The sequence below is a fragment of the Pseudorca crassidens genome, chromosome 17 (assembly GCF_039906515.1).
Source record: "Pseudorca crassidens isolate mPseCra1 chromosome 17, mPseCra1.hap1, whole genome shotgun sequence".
In the NCBI taxonomy this organism is placed as follows: domain Eukaryota; kingdom Metazoa; phylum Chordata; class Mammalia; order Artiodactyla; family Delphinidae; genus Pseudorca; species Pseudorca crassidens.
In genome coordinates, this window is record NC_090312.1 from 77371509 (window position 1) to 77383407 (window position 11899).

General features: G+C 42.2%; 2 protein-coding genes across 2 annotated transcripts in view; both read right to left on the bottom strand.

Moving 5' to 3' along the window:
• Nucleotides 1-11899, bottom strand: part of CLVS1 (clavesin 1) — a 212037-nt gene that overhangs the window by 157290 nt on the left and 42848 nt on the right. The window lies entirely within an intron of this gene.
• The window catches only part of CHD7 (chromodomain helicase DNA binding protein 7), a 444235-nt gene continuing 444039 nt past the window's right edge, over nt 11704-11899 (bottom strand). Inside the window, exon 46 of the mRNA XM_067712237.1 lies at nt 11704-11808. The gene's annotated coding sequence lies outside the window, so the exon portion shown is untranslated. The remainder of the gene's footprint in view (nt 11809-11899) is intronic.

Consider the following 11899-nt stretch of genomic DNA (forward strand, 5'->3'; position numbering starts at 1 on the left):
GGCATGCTCAGGAAGGAGGACCTTTGGAGCAGGTCCACACAAGCCCCAGGTGCAGCTTTGGGGCCATTTGGGCAGGGGATTCTTTCATTCCGGGTACTTGGGACATGGGGGGGGTGCAGACTCTGGGTGGACATGTCCCTGGGCACCAATGAGCATTTCATCCCACGGGGATGCTATGCACATGACCATGGCAAAAGCTCCCATTACCCAGATCTATGGGCAATGTTGGTGCTTCTAGAACACACCTGGTACATAGTAAATGCTCTATCAGTGGGGAGAAGGAGGGAGAGAGATGGAGAGCAAGAGATTGAGTGAGAGACAGAGAAAGAGAAAGTCAGAGAGACAGAGGGACTCCTGAGCCAGCAAGACCAGACTTCAATCAGATTGAAGAGACTGACAGATACAAAGTAAAAATATGGGTAATGAGCAGTTTAGTCTGTTATGGTGGAATTAAAAAAGGAGAATCTACAAGACAAATCAGTATGGCCACAGATCACTCAAGCATCAAAGAGGTGGCAACGGTAAGGAACAAGACACCAGAGGAAGGGAACAACCTGGTAGGGGATAGAGAAAACACCAGAGGTCAGTGGGAGCCACTCAGCCCCCTGATATGCTTGGGTCATGGGTCTAAGCCGGCTTCCCTTCCCCTGAGGGCACCATTCCCTCCATAAGGTGGCCTCCCCGATTCTTGCAGCTCAACCATTGCGTCTCTTTTCTGTGTTTCAATGTATTAACTAAAACGTGGAGTTTTAAGAAAGCAGGCTCCTGGGCTTCCCTGGTGGCGCAGTGGTTGAGAGTCCGCCCGCCGATGCAGGGGACACGGGTTCGTGCCCCGGTCCGGGAAGATCCCACGTGCCGCGGAGCGGCTGGGCCCGTGAGCCGTGGTCGCTGAGCCTGCGCGTCCGGAGCCTGTGCTCCGCAACGGGAGAGGCCACAGCAGTGAGAGGCCCGCGTACCGCAAAAAAAAAAAGAAAGCAGGCTCCTTCACAGACAGTTATTATCTGGTGTGGTTTTTGCTCATTCGTTTTTTTTCTTTTTGTTTTAATAATATCACATATACTGTGTTAGGTGCCAGGAGTACAAAACTGATTAAGGCATAATTCCTTGTCCTTGAGGTGCGAAGAGGCAGATGAGGGAGCTGAATATGTGAGCAAACGGTTATAGTGCATAGAGCTGGATAGAGACAGGAAAAAATGCTGTAGAGCACGGGGATGGCTTAGAACTAAGAGTCTAGTTTAATCAAAATCTAAAAGCAAAAGAGAATATTGCCAGAAAGACAACTTTACTGGTGCATAAATGCAAGAGTTTTTCAAGCAATCTTTCTCACTCATATAGATCTCCTGCTGGGACTGTTTGGGATGACCCCTCAGAAGACAAAAAAGGAGTAAACAAAAAAGAAGAGAAAGGTATTTTTTAATACATTTTAAAATTTTTATTGAAATATAGTTGATTAGGGTTTGTTATAATGTGATAGTTTCAGATGTACAGCAAAGTGGTTCAATCATACACATGTGTAAATATATATATATATATTCTTTACACTGACTTCCATTATAGGTTATTACAAGATGCTGAGTATCGTCCCCTGTGCTATACAGTAGATCCTTGTTGGTTTTCTATTTTATATATAGTAGTGCGCGTGTATTTTAATCTCAAACTCCTAATTTATCCCTCCCTCCACCTTTCCCCTTTGGTAACCATAAGTTTGTTTTCTGTCTGTGAGTCTCTTTCTGTTTTGTAAATAAGTTCATTTGTATCATTTTTTTAGATTCCACATATAAGGGATATCATATGATATTTGTCTTTCTCTGTTTGGCTTACTTCACTTGGTATGATACTCTCTAGGTCCATCCATGTTGCTGCAGTGTATTTTAATTACCAATCTGAACCTCGCCCTTCATTCTGTGGTCACCTGCCCTAATTGTTAATGGCTTATTCTAAATGTCTTAGAAAACCACCAGAAGCATTGTTCTCCTAACGAATGTTTAGCTCTGAGTCAGAAAGTGCAAGGAGCCCAGAATTCCCCAAACTAAACCTTTCTCTGTTCCCTTTTATGTTCCTATTATGTAATCGTGGAGCTTGCTTACTGCGTTAATGGCATGACTGGTTAAGAAGCACAGTTGCCTCTTTCACCTACCCCAATGGTCTTTTTGAAATGAAGACGTACTGACATAAGGAAATCTTGCATGAGTGATATGATAGCAATAGAAAATAATTTCTGAGCATGCCGTAAGATTTTACTAATGTATGTTAGTTTACTGGGTTGTTCTTTTGAAGGATCAATGGCATTTTAAAGGCAAGCACCTTCTACAAATTTATTTGGCAATTTTGACTCTTTGCTTACAGAAAGAAATGCCATAACTTAATCACCTTTCACAGGCTGTTCCCTTCATTTTGCAAAATAAGCAATAAACCCTGTGTGTGTGTGTGTGTGTGTGTGTGTGTGTAGGGGAGGGTGTTGAGTATAAGACACAAAACCCAGCTTTCTCCTTCAGCTTGGTTAAATTACTCCACCTCCTGAACTAAGCTTCCTTTTCATAACTCCTTCTTCTAAACTACTTTTGTGATTTCATTCATAGATTTTTAGTTGGTTCTGACTTTAATCTCAGACTAATATAACCAAGGCTGAAGTACAAAGGATTCTAGACGGACAGTCAGGATGTGGGTGAGGTAACCCGCGTATGAAACACACTGCTCATCAGTTACCTTGAACAAATCACTCACCTCCACAGTTTTCTCATTTCCTTACTGTGAAAACTGGGTCACAGACTGAAATGCCTTGAGGTGCCAGGCGGGTAATACAAATGCGTGAATGGGTTCAGGGGTCGGGCAGTGTTGATGGTGGGAAGTGTGGTGGACAGATCAGCTTGCCTTTCCTAAAAGCATTCAAAACCAAAGTTAAAGAAACAAAAACAATCTGTAGGCCAGACGAAGTTTGGAGTTCTGCTGTTTGCAATCTCTGAGTTAGATAATAATTCTCCCCCTCTCCGGTTTTCGTAGGTCTGTAGTCTTTGTTTCTTTGGCTTGAAGTCAAGATCTCTCAGCATGAGATTCTCCCCAGATTACAAATTGGGCACCTTTGGAAACTTCATTAATTCTTTTCATCACCAGAGAGCCCTTCCATAAATTAACTTATTCGTTGCACTCTTTATGTATTACTCATTGATTGCAGTCTTGAAGTTGCCTGACAACCTTATTCGTACTTGGAGAATTGAACAGGGTCTATAATATGAATTTTGAAGACGTAAGACACTACAAGTGTGAATCAATTGAAGAAAGTGGCACGAAATTTTAAGTTTATCTGGAGAAAAAGGATGTATTTTAAGCTAGTTTTAAGCCATCCAAACTTAAAAATAATCAGTGATTGTGTCCTCCTTTGCCATGATGTATCTTCAAAATGGAGATAAATTCTTAGGGCTTGAAAATCGGTAGCAGTGGGATGAATGAGGAAGGTAGCAATTTCCCTGCTTCAATGAAAACATTTCAGATTCGCTACATGTTAAAACACACCTGGAAACAAACTGTAATGAGCTCAGTAATCAGAATTTGGTTAAGATGGAGGAGGAGAAGAAAGCAAGAAGAGAAAAGTTTAAAGGAATTAAGTATGTCCTGGGTGAACTGATTCACTGGGTAGAGAAATGGCATTATCAATAACTGTCAAGAAGATTTAAACTCTGGGAAATAGAGCTAATTTCAGCTGGAATAAAGGAACACATCAGTAATGTAAGGAAAATAAATTCAAAGAATGTTTAAACTAATCCAAGCAAATGGCAACAAAATAAAAATAGATTCTTTAAAACAGTGTTGAAAGAAGAGCTCTTATGCCATTTTTTTAATCACCCATTGGCTGTTAGTGCAACACCAAGCATGATGAGGGTACTCAACAAATTACCTGATTGCCTGACATGTGAAATGTTTAAAATAAACCGAATGTTGCTTTTAAAATTTTTTATCTGGAATAATTAGCCATTTCTAATTCTTACAAGTTCAGAATGACTCTCTTATCACCAGAACAGCTGGTGTCAGCATTTTTTATTGTGCTGAGTAACCACCAGGGCCCATGAATGGCAGAGTCTCTTTCCATGATCAACCCACCAATAAAGAGTTAATTGACGCCCTTTTCCATGCCCAGTCCTGAGATAGATTCCTTAAGAGCATTGAGCAGAATTTTCTTAAATAAATTAACTCAAAATTGACAATACAGTTATGATAAAATGAATAGTTTATGGGTCTTGAAACGTAATCATACCAACTTGCAAAGCTCGTTTGTTATGCATGTAAGAAGGCAATAAACCCAAATTAGCTATGTACCTCAGTCATGACTATCATTTAATATATTTGCAATTAAGAAGGATGCTTAGGTTAGTCACGAGAAGAGGAAAAAATAAACTGGTGTGGAAAGTTCGGTTTTTTTAAATCATAGCTGTTTAAACAGTATATGGAAAATATAGGAGTTGCTCTATCTTTCAAGGCTGAAGATAATTTTTCCCATAAAATTATTGTCAGACTGAGACTAAGCACGGGTGATCTAAAGCAAAGAAAAATGTAAAAATAATGGAAGATTGTGTGTGTGTGTTGGGGTGGCAGTATTTAGGGCTTAGTGAGTATTTTATTTTACTCTGTTTTGTTTCTGTTGGTTTTAATTTTTAAATGTAACCAAGAATACGACACAAATTTGATACAAAAGTTATAAGATGCTAAATATCTGCTTGAAAAGTGGGAAATTTTATTTACAATAGCAGCCCTGGATTACGTGGGTAGTTCGCCTCCTGCAGATACAAAGACAAACCCATCCTTATTCAGCATCTTTATTCAGCATCTCATCTTTATCCAGCATCCCAGTCCGGGTGGTACACAATGCAGGCTAGAGTGGAGAATGAGGGAACTAAACTCTGGAACGACCAGGGCAGGCATTTTCTCTGCAAGTGAAGAAGAATGAAAGAAGTGGCTGGGTAAATGGCAATTCCATTTCTACCATCAGCCACCTACTCTTGGCCTGAATGCCTTGTCTGTGTGCTTCATAGCAGTTGGTGGTGGGAGCGGGTATTAAGCAATGAGCATTAGATTTGTTGCAGGAAGGGAGACCCCTTCCAGGGCCCAAGAGTGGGCTCTTAACACTCAAAAATGAATTGTCTGAGGAGACACACGTACTGACAAAGCAAAAGACTTTACTAGGAAGGGGCGCCTGGGCGGAGATCGTGGGGTAAGGGAACCCAGGAGAACTGCTCTGGCACGTGGCTCACAGTCTCAGGTTTTATGGTAATGGGGTTAGTTTCCGGGTTGTCTCTGGCCAGTCATCTTGCTTGTTGCCCATATCTGGTCTGACTCAGCATCCTTCCGGGTGGCATGCGCCTCTCTCAGCCAAGATGGATTCCAGCAAGAAGGATTCTGGGAGGTTGGCAGGATATGTTATGGGCTGGCATCTCCTCCCTCCTTTCCGCCCCTCTCGAATTCTCCCGGTTAGTTTTCGGTGGTAGCACCGTGCAAGCACCGTGTTCCTTATCGGGACCTCCTGTTGTGAGACAGCCCAGGCAAGTGGTTACCATCGTGCCTGGCCAAGGCGGGCAGTTTTGGTCAGCGGTTCCCTAACGGATCCACCGTGCACAGGGCTGCCATACAGAAGCTGCAGTATTTTGACTAGAATCCCAAATGACACTCTATTTTTATTCCATAATAGATATCCATTAAGCACTTATGATGGGCCAGGCGCCTTTCAGACACCAGAAACTGTCAAATAAAAAAAACAATTCCAGATTTATTTAAGAGAGACTATTCAGAAAGATTATTGCAAGGGAGGAAAAGAATTATTGCAGTAGGAGAAGAGGAATATTACAATAGAAAGGAAGCTGTGGCCATAAGATCTGTGAATACCTCAACGGTTAAACAAGGGTTTTTCTTTTACAGGGAGGAGTGAAAAGGCTAGAAAGAATCTGTGTGGGAGAGTGGGGTGAGTGGGAGAGTGGGGTGAAGGAGTGGTCTGATCAGACAGTAGATCAGAGAACAGTTTACCCTGCAGCCAACGTATTCTCACCCGCCTGCTGGCTCAGGCTGAGGGTGGGCCACAGTTCAGTGGTCTCGGGGAAGGAGAGAATATTAACCAAAGTTTGGTTAATAAATATTTCGATCCAATTGCTCAGTAGAGACAAGCAGTTCAGCTAGTCATTTAGAAGGCAAAGAATAGAAACTTGGAAGGTCTGTGTCTGGCCTTGTTATAGGTAAACAGGGGGCATCCATGAACTAAGTCATTTTGGGGAAGGATGGTTCTTTTTTCTTTTAACATCTTTTTTGGAGTATAATTTCTTTACAATGGCGTGTTAGTTTCTGTTTTATAACAAAGTGAATCAGCTATACGTACACATGTATCTCCACATCCCCTCCCTCTTGCGTCTGTCTCCCACTCTCCCTATTCCACCCCTCTGGGTGGTCACAAAGCACCGAGCTGATCTCCCTGTGCTATGCGGCTGCTTCCCACTAGCTACCGGTTTTACGTTTGGTAGTGTATATATGTCCATGCCACTCTCTCACTTCGTCCCAGCTTATCCTTCCCCCCTGCCCGTGTCCTCAAGTCCATTCTCTACATCTGCGTCTTTATTCCTGTCCTGCCCCTAGGTTCTTCAGAACCATTGTTTGTTTGGTTGGGTTTTTTTAGATTCCATATATATGTGTTAGCGTACCGTATTTGCTTTTCTCTTTCTGACTTACTTCACTCTGTATGACAGACTCTAGGTCCATCCACCTCACTACAAATAACTCAATTTCATTTCTTTTAAAGGCTGAGTAATATTCCATTGTATATATGTGCCACATCTTCTTTATCCATTCATCTGTCGATGGATAAAGGTTGACAGGTTGCTTAGATTGCTTCCCTGTCCTGGCTATTGTAAATAGAGCTGCAATCAACATTGTGGTACATGACTCTTTTTGAATTATGGTTTTCTCAGGGTATACGCCCAGTAGTGGCATTGCTGGGTCGTATGGTAGTTCTATTTTTCGTTTTTTAGGGAACCTCCATACTGTTCTCCATAGTGGCTGTATCAATTTACATTCCCACCAACAGTGCAAGGGGGGGGGGTTCCTTTTTCTCCACACCCTCTCCAGCATTTTTTGCTTGTAGATTTTTTGATGATGGCCATTCTGACTGGTGTGAGTGATACCTCACTGTAGTTTTGATTTGCATTTCTCTAATGATTAGTGATGTTGAGCATTCTTTCATGTGTTTGTTGGCAGTCTGTATATCTTCTCTGGAGACACGTCAATTTAGGTCTTCTGCCCATTTTGGGATTGGGTTGTTTGTTCTTTTTGATATTGAGCTGCAGGAGCTGCTTGTATATTTTGGAGATTAATCCTTTGTCAGTTGCTTCATTTGCAAATATTTTCTCCCATTCTGAGGGCTGTCTTTTGGTCTTGTTTATGATTTCCTTTGCTGTGCAAAAGCTATTAAGTTTCATTAGGTCCCATTTGTTTCTTTTTGTTTTTATTTCCGTTTCTCTAGGACGTGGGTCACAAAGGATCTTGCTGTGATTTATGTCAGAGAGTGTTCTGCCTATGTTTTCCTCTAAGATTTTCATAGTGTCTGGCCTTACATTTAGGTCTTTGATCCATTTTGAGTTTATTTTTGTATATGGTGTTAGGGCTTGTTCTAATTTCATTCTTTTACATGTAGCTGTCCAGTTTTCCCAGCACCCTTTACTGAAGAGGCTGTCTTTTCTCCATTGTATATTCTTGCCTCCTTTGTCAAAGATAAGGTGACCATATGTGCGTGGGTTTATCTCTGGGCTTTCTATCCTGTTCCATTGATCTATCTTTCTGTTTTTGTGCCAGTACCACACTGTCCTGATTACTGTAGCTTAGTAGTATAGTCTGAAGTCTGGGAGCCTGATTCCTCCAGCTCCATTTTTCTTTCTCAAGATTCCTTTGGCTATTTGGGGTCTTTCTGTTTCCATAAAAATTGTGAATTTTTTGTTCTAATTCTGTGAAAAATGCCATTGGTAGTTTGATAAGGATTGCAATGAATCTGCAGATTGCTTTGGGTAGTATAGTCATTTTCACAATGTTGATTCTTCCAATCAAGAACATGGTATATCTCTCCATCTGTTTGTATCATCTTTAATTTCTTTCATCAGTGTCTTAAGAGTTTTCTGCATACAGGTCTTTTGTCTCCTTAGGTAGGTTTATTCTTAGGTATTTTATTTCTTTTGTTGCAATGGTAAATGGGAGTGTTTCCTTAATTCCTTTTACAGATTTTTCATCATTAGCATATAGGAATGCAAGAGATTTCTGTGCATTAATTTTGTATCTTGCTACTTTACCAAATTCATTGATTAGCTCTAGTAGTTTTCTGGTTGCATCTTTAGGATTCTCTATGTATAGCATCATGTCATCTGCAAACAGCGACAGCTTTACTTCTTCTTTTCCAATATAGATTCCTTTTATTTCTTTTTCTTCTCTGACTGCTGTGGCTAAAGCTTCCAAAACTATGTTGAATAATAGTGGTGAGAGTGGGCAACCTTGTCTTGTTCCTGATCTTAGAGGAAATGGTTTCAGTTTTTCACCATTGAGAATGATGTTGGCTGTGGGTTTGTCATATATGGCCTTTATTATGTTGAGGTAAGTTCCCTCTATGCCTACTTTCTGGAGAGTTTTTTCAAAAATGGGTGTTGAATTTTGTCAAAAGCTTTTTCTGCATCTATTGAGATTATCATACGGTTTTTATCCTTCAATTTGTTAATATGGTGTATCACATTGATTGATTTGCATATATTGAAGAATCCTTCCATTCCTGGGATAAACCCCACTTGATCATGGTGTATGATGAAGGATGGTTCTTTGCAAGCAAATCATTTCTCAAATACAAAGGATGGGGGGATTTCTTAGACTTTAGTGTTTTCCAGGCTCTCAAGCATCAGGTAAAGTTTAGCACTGTCAGATGGCAACAAAGTAGACAAAGTGGGTCCTCGCAGTCAAGGACCTGAGATTCCATGGGATGAAATGAACAGGGACCTCTAGGCCTGTCCATTAATATGGTCGTTTCAGATCCTGCTAAGCCTATGAAGAAAAGAGGAGGATATGACGATGGTGGGCAGTGACTGGTTGAGGAGGCCTCTGATGGTGGAGACAAGAGAAGGTCTCCTAGAAGACATGCCATTTGAGCTGAGAATTAAGTGATGCAAATGCGCCATCATGGCAGCTAGACCATCCTGAATGAGGTAGGAAACAGGAATGAGATTGGAAAGGAAAGCAGAACTAGAACAGGTGGGACTTGCAGGTAAGGAGCCTAGACTCTGGTTGCTCTGCCGAGGATGGATAGAGCAGAGGGAGAGCAAAGACAGGGAGGCGAGTAGGAAGGGCCTGGGAATTCTGCAGAGCTGGAATGATGGTCTGGACTGGGGTTGTGGTACTGGGATAGTGAAAAGTCATCCAGTTCAAGGTATGCTTTGAAAGTAGAGCTAATGAAATTTAGATAAGGCATGAGGAAATGATAACAACAGCAAACCCTTCCATAGAACCTACAACGCTCTAGGCACCGTTGTGAGTGCTTGATGTGTACTAACACATATTTTATCTTCACCAAAAAACATGAAGAGATAGGTGCTGTTTGGTTCCCATTTTCAGATAAGGAAACTGAGGCACAGAACGATAAGGTAATTTATCCAAAGTCACAGAGCTGATAAGCGGCAGAGCTGAGATTTGAACCCTGGTAGGCTCCAGGGCAGAGTCTAGCATGCATGATTCCTGTAATTTTGATCTGAGCTATTGTCCTGCCATTGGTTGAAATATTTAAGGCTCGGTGGGAAGTGGACTTGAAGAGGAGATCAATGGCTCAGTATAGGCCATGTTAATTTTCTAGTACCTGTTAGATAACCAAGTGACAGTACTGAAAATTTAACTGGGTATATGTTTGGAGCTCGGGGAAAGTTTCAATTTGGAGCTGTAGCTTCCAGCATCTTCAGCATACAGATGGCATTCAACACCACAGGGTTAAATGAGATCGCCTCAGGGTTTGGGGGTGGGAGAGGAGAAAAAGCCAAGATCTGCACCCTGGGCAGGTCAGAGGTGTAGAAGCTACACCACTGGCTTCGAGCCTCTATTCGCGTTTTCCTGATTTCGGCATGAGGGTATCTGTTCCGATGCCTCCTTCTCATACTCTCGCAGCTTGAAAAGAAACTCTGAAGTAAGCTGGAAGTTAATTTGCAATTTATTGGGGGCGGACTATCTCTCTGTGTATAGAAAATCTCATTCTTGATCACTATGAGAATGACCGCTCGCTCAAGCTAAGATACCGCTTTGTTAACGTGTAGGAGACCTACTAGCACTGGAGCCCTAGACTATTTGAAATATAAAAGACCCAGTTGCAGTTTACTAAATGGTTTCCTATCTCCCATCCTCTTTGACCTTCACACACACCCCAGGAGGTAAGCAGGCCACTGATGATGATGACCCTTAGCTGGTGAGCGTCTGATGTTTGAGAGACTAAATTACTTGCTTAGGGCTACACTGTTGAGTAGCAGAACTGGGATTCAGACCCACATCATGTGCTACCAAATCCTTTGCCCCCTTCAGCGGCACCAAGCCTGCTCAGCACGGCCAGTGTGCTTCACTACATTTGCAACTCCCATTCATTCTGTCAAAAGACAAAGGTAGAGACGCAAACATTTAACTTCATCTCTCCTACTAGCCAAAATGTCCAAGTGTTGCTAATATTGAATCCCAGGACATCATGGGTTATAGATAAGAGCCCATAAAAGGAGTCCGACGGGAACTGGGCAGACTGCCAACACTTGCAGAGGGCGATCGGCCCAGTCGGGCTTCATTACTTTGTTAAACATGAATTCTCCAAGCATGCAGCACACCCATTTTCATATGTAAATATAAAACTACGTGTAGAAGTCAACTAAAAATAATCTGTGGGTTTTTTTAAACCATAATTGTGTATTTGCGATATTACAAATAATTGAGAGTTGATAGTCAAAGAAAAGCATGTAGGTAGAAAACAACAATATGTAAAACCCATCCCCTGTCCTCTGTGTGCTGGTGAAATGGGCAGGGACTTTTAGCAGAAATCTTAAGCAAATTATAGCAAATATCAGTTGGTTTTTAGTACCTGTGCCAGCCAAGCTGACTCTTTAACAAAGGATTCTTCTGGGTCATTTTTCACCTGTCAAGATTCCCGGGGAGGTGTCTCTCTCTTGTCCCCGCCCTTTCAAATGCCAGCTGATTCAGTCACTAGAACGTTCATTTACCTTCCTTCTTGGAGACAGTACAGCACAGCAGGTTTAACTAAATTGCCAACAAGACCATCTTAAATTACTGGTACCTCCACCTCCACCCCTTGCAGCACCTCCAGCGGGAGCAGGTGTGACGGGCTTTCAGAGCAACAAGTGTTCTTTGCTACTGTTGCTCTGAACCCTTTGGCAGACACCAGTCAGGAAAGAACAAGTCAAGGACAAGGAACCGGAGGGTGAGAGTACCCGGAACACTGGCCACCCTGTCACCCGACACTGCCTGCAGCCTGGGAGGCCGAAAATCATATACGAGGGGGAACTTGTCTGAACGCGGCATGGGCTCTGGTTGGCAGAGGAAGGCCACCTGATCTCTATCTTTCCAGATGCTGATGTCAAAGACAAGTTCAGCAGATGTGCTGTCACTGACATGATGCCATCCTCTGATCTCAAAACAAAGAACAAAATCCCTCTGAATTCTCACCAGACGTGCCTGTGAACCTGTACAGCTGATGGGTGAGTACTATCTTCCTGGACAGTCGAGCAGCATCCTACGACATGCTTTAAAAACGCAAGGCAGTGAGAACCGCTGTCAAAAGGTGAACGAAAGAGAAGCAGCAGTGATTAGACACAACAAGAGAGCATCCCTTGTCTGAAAAATGTGAACTGTGGCATCCTCC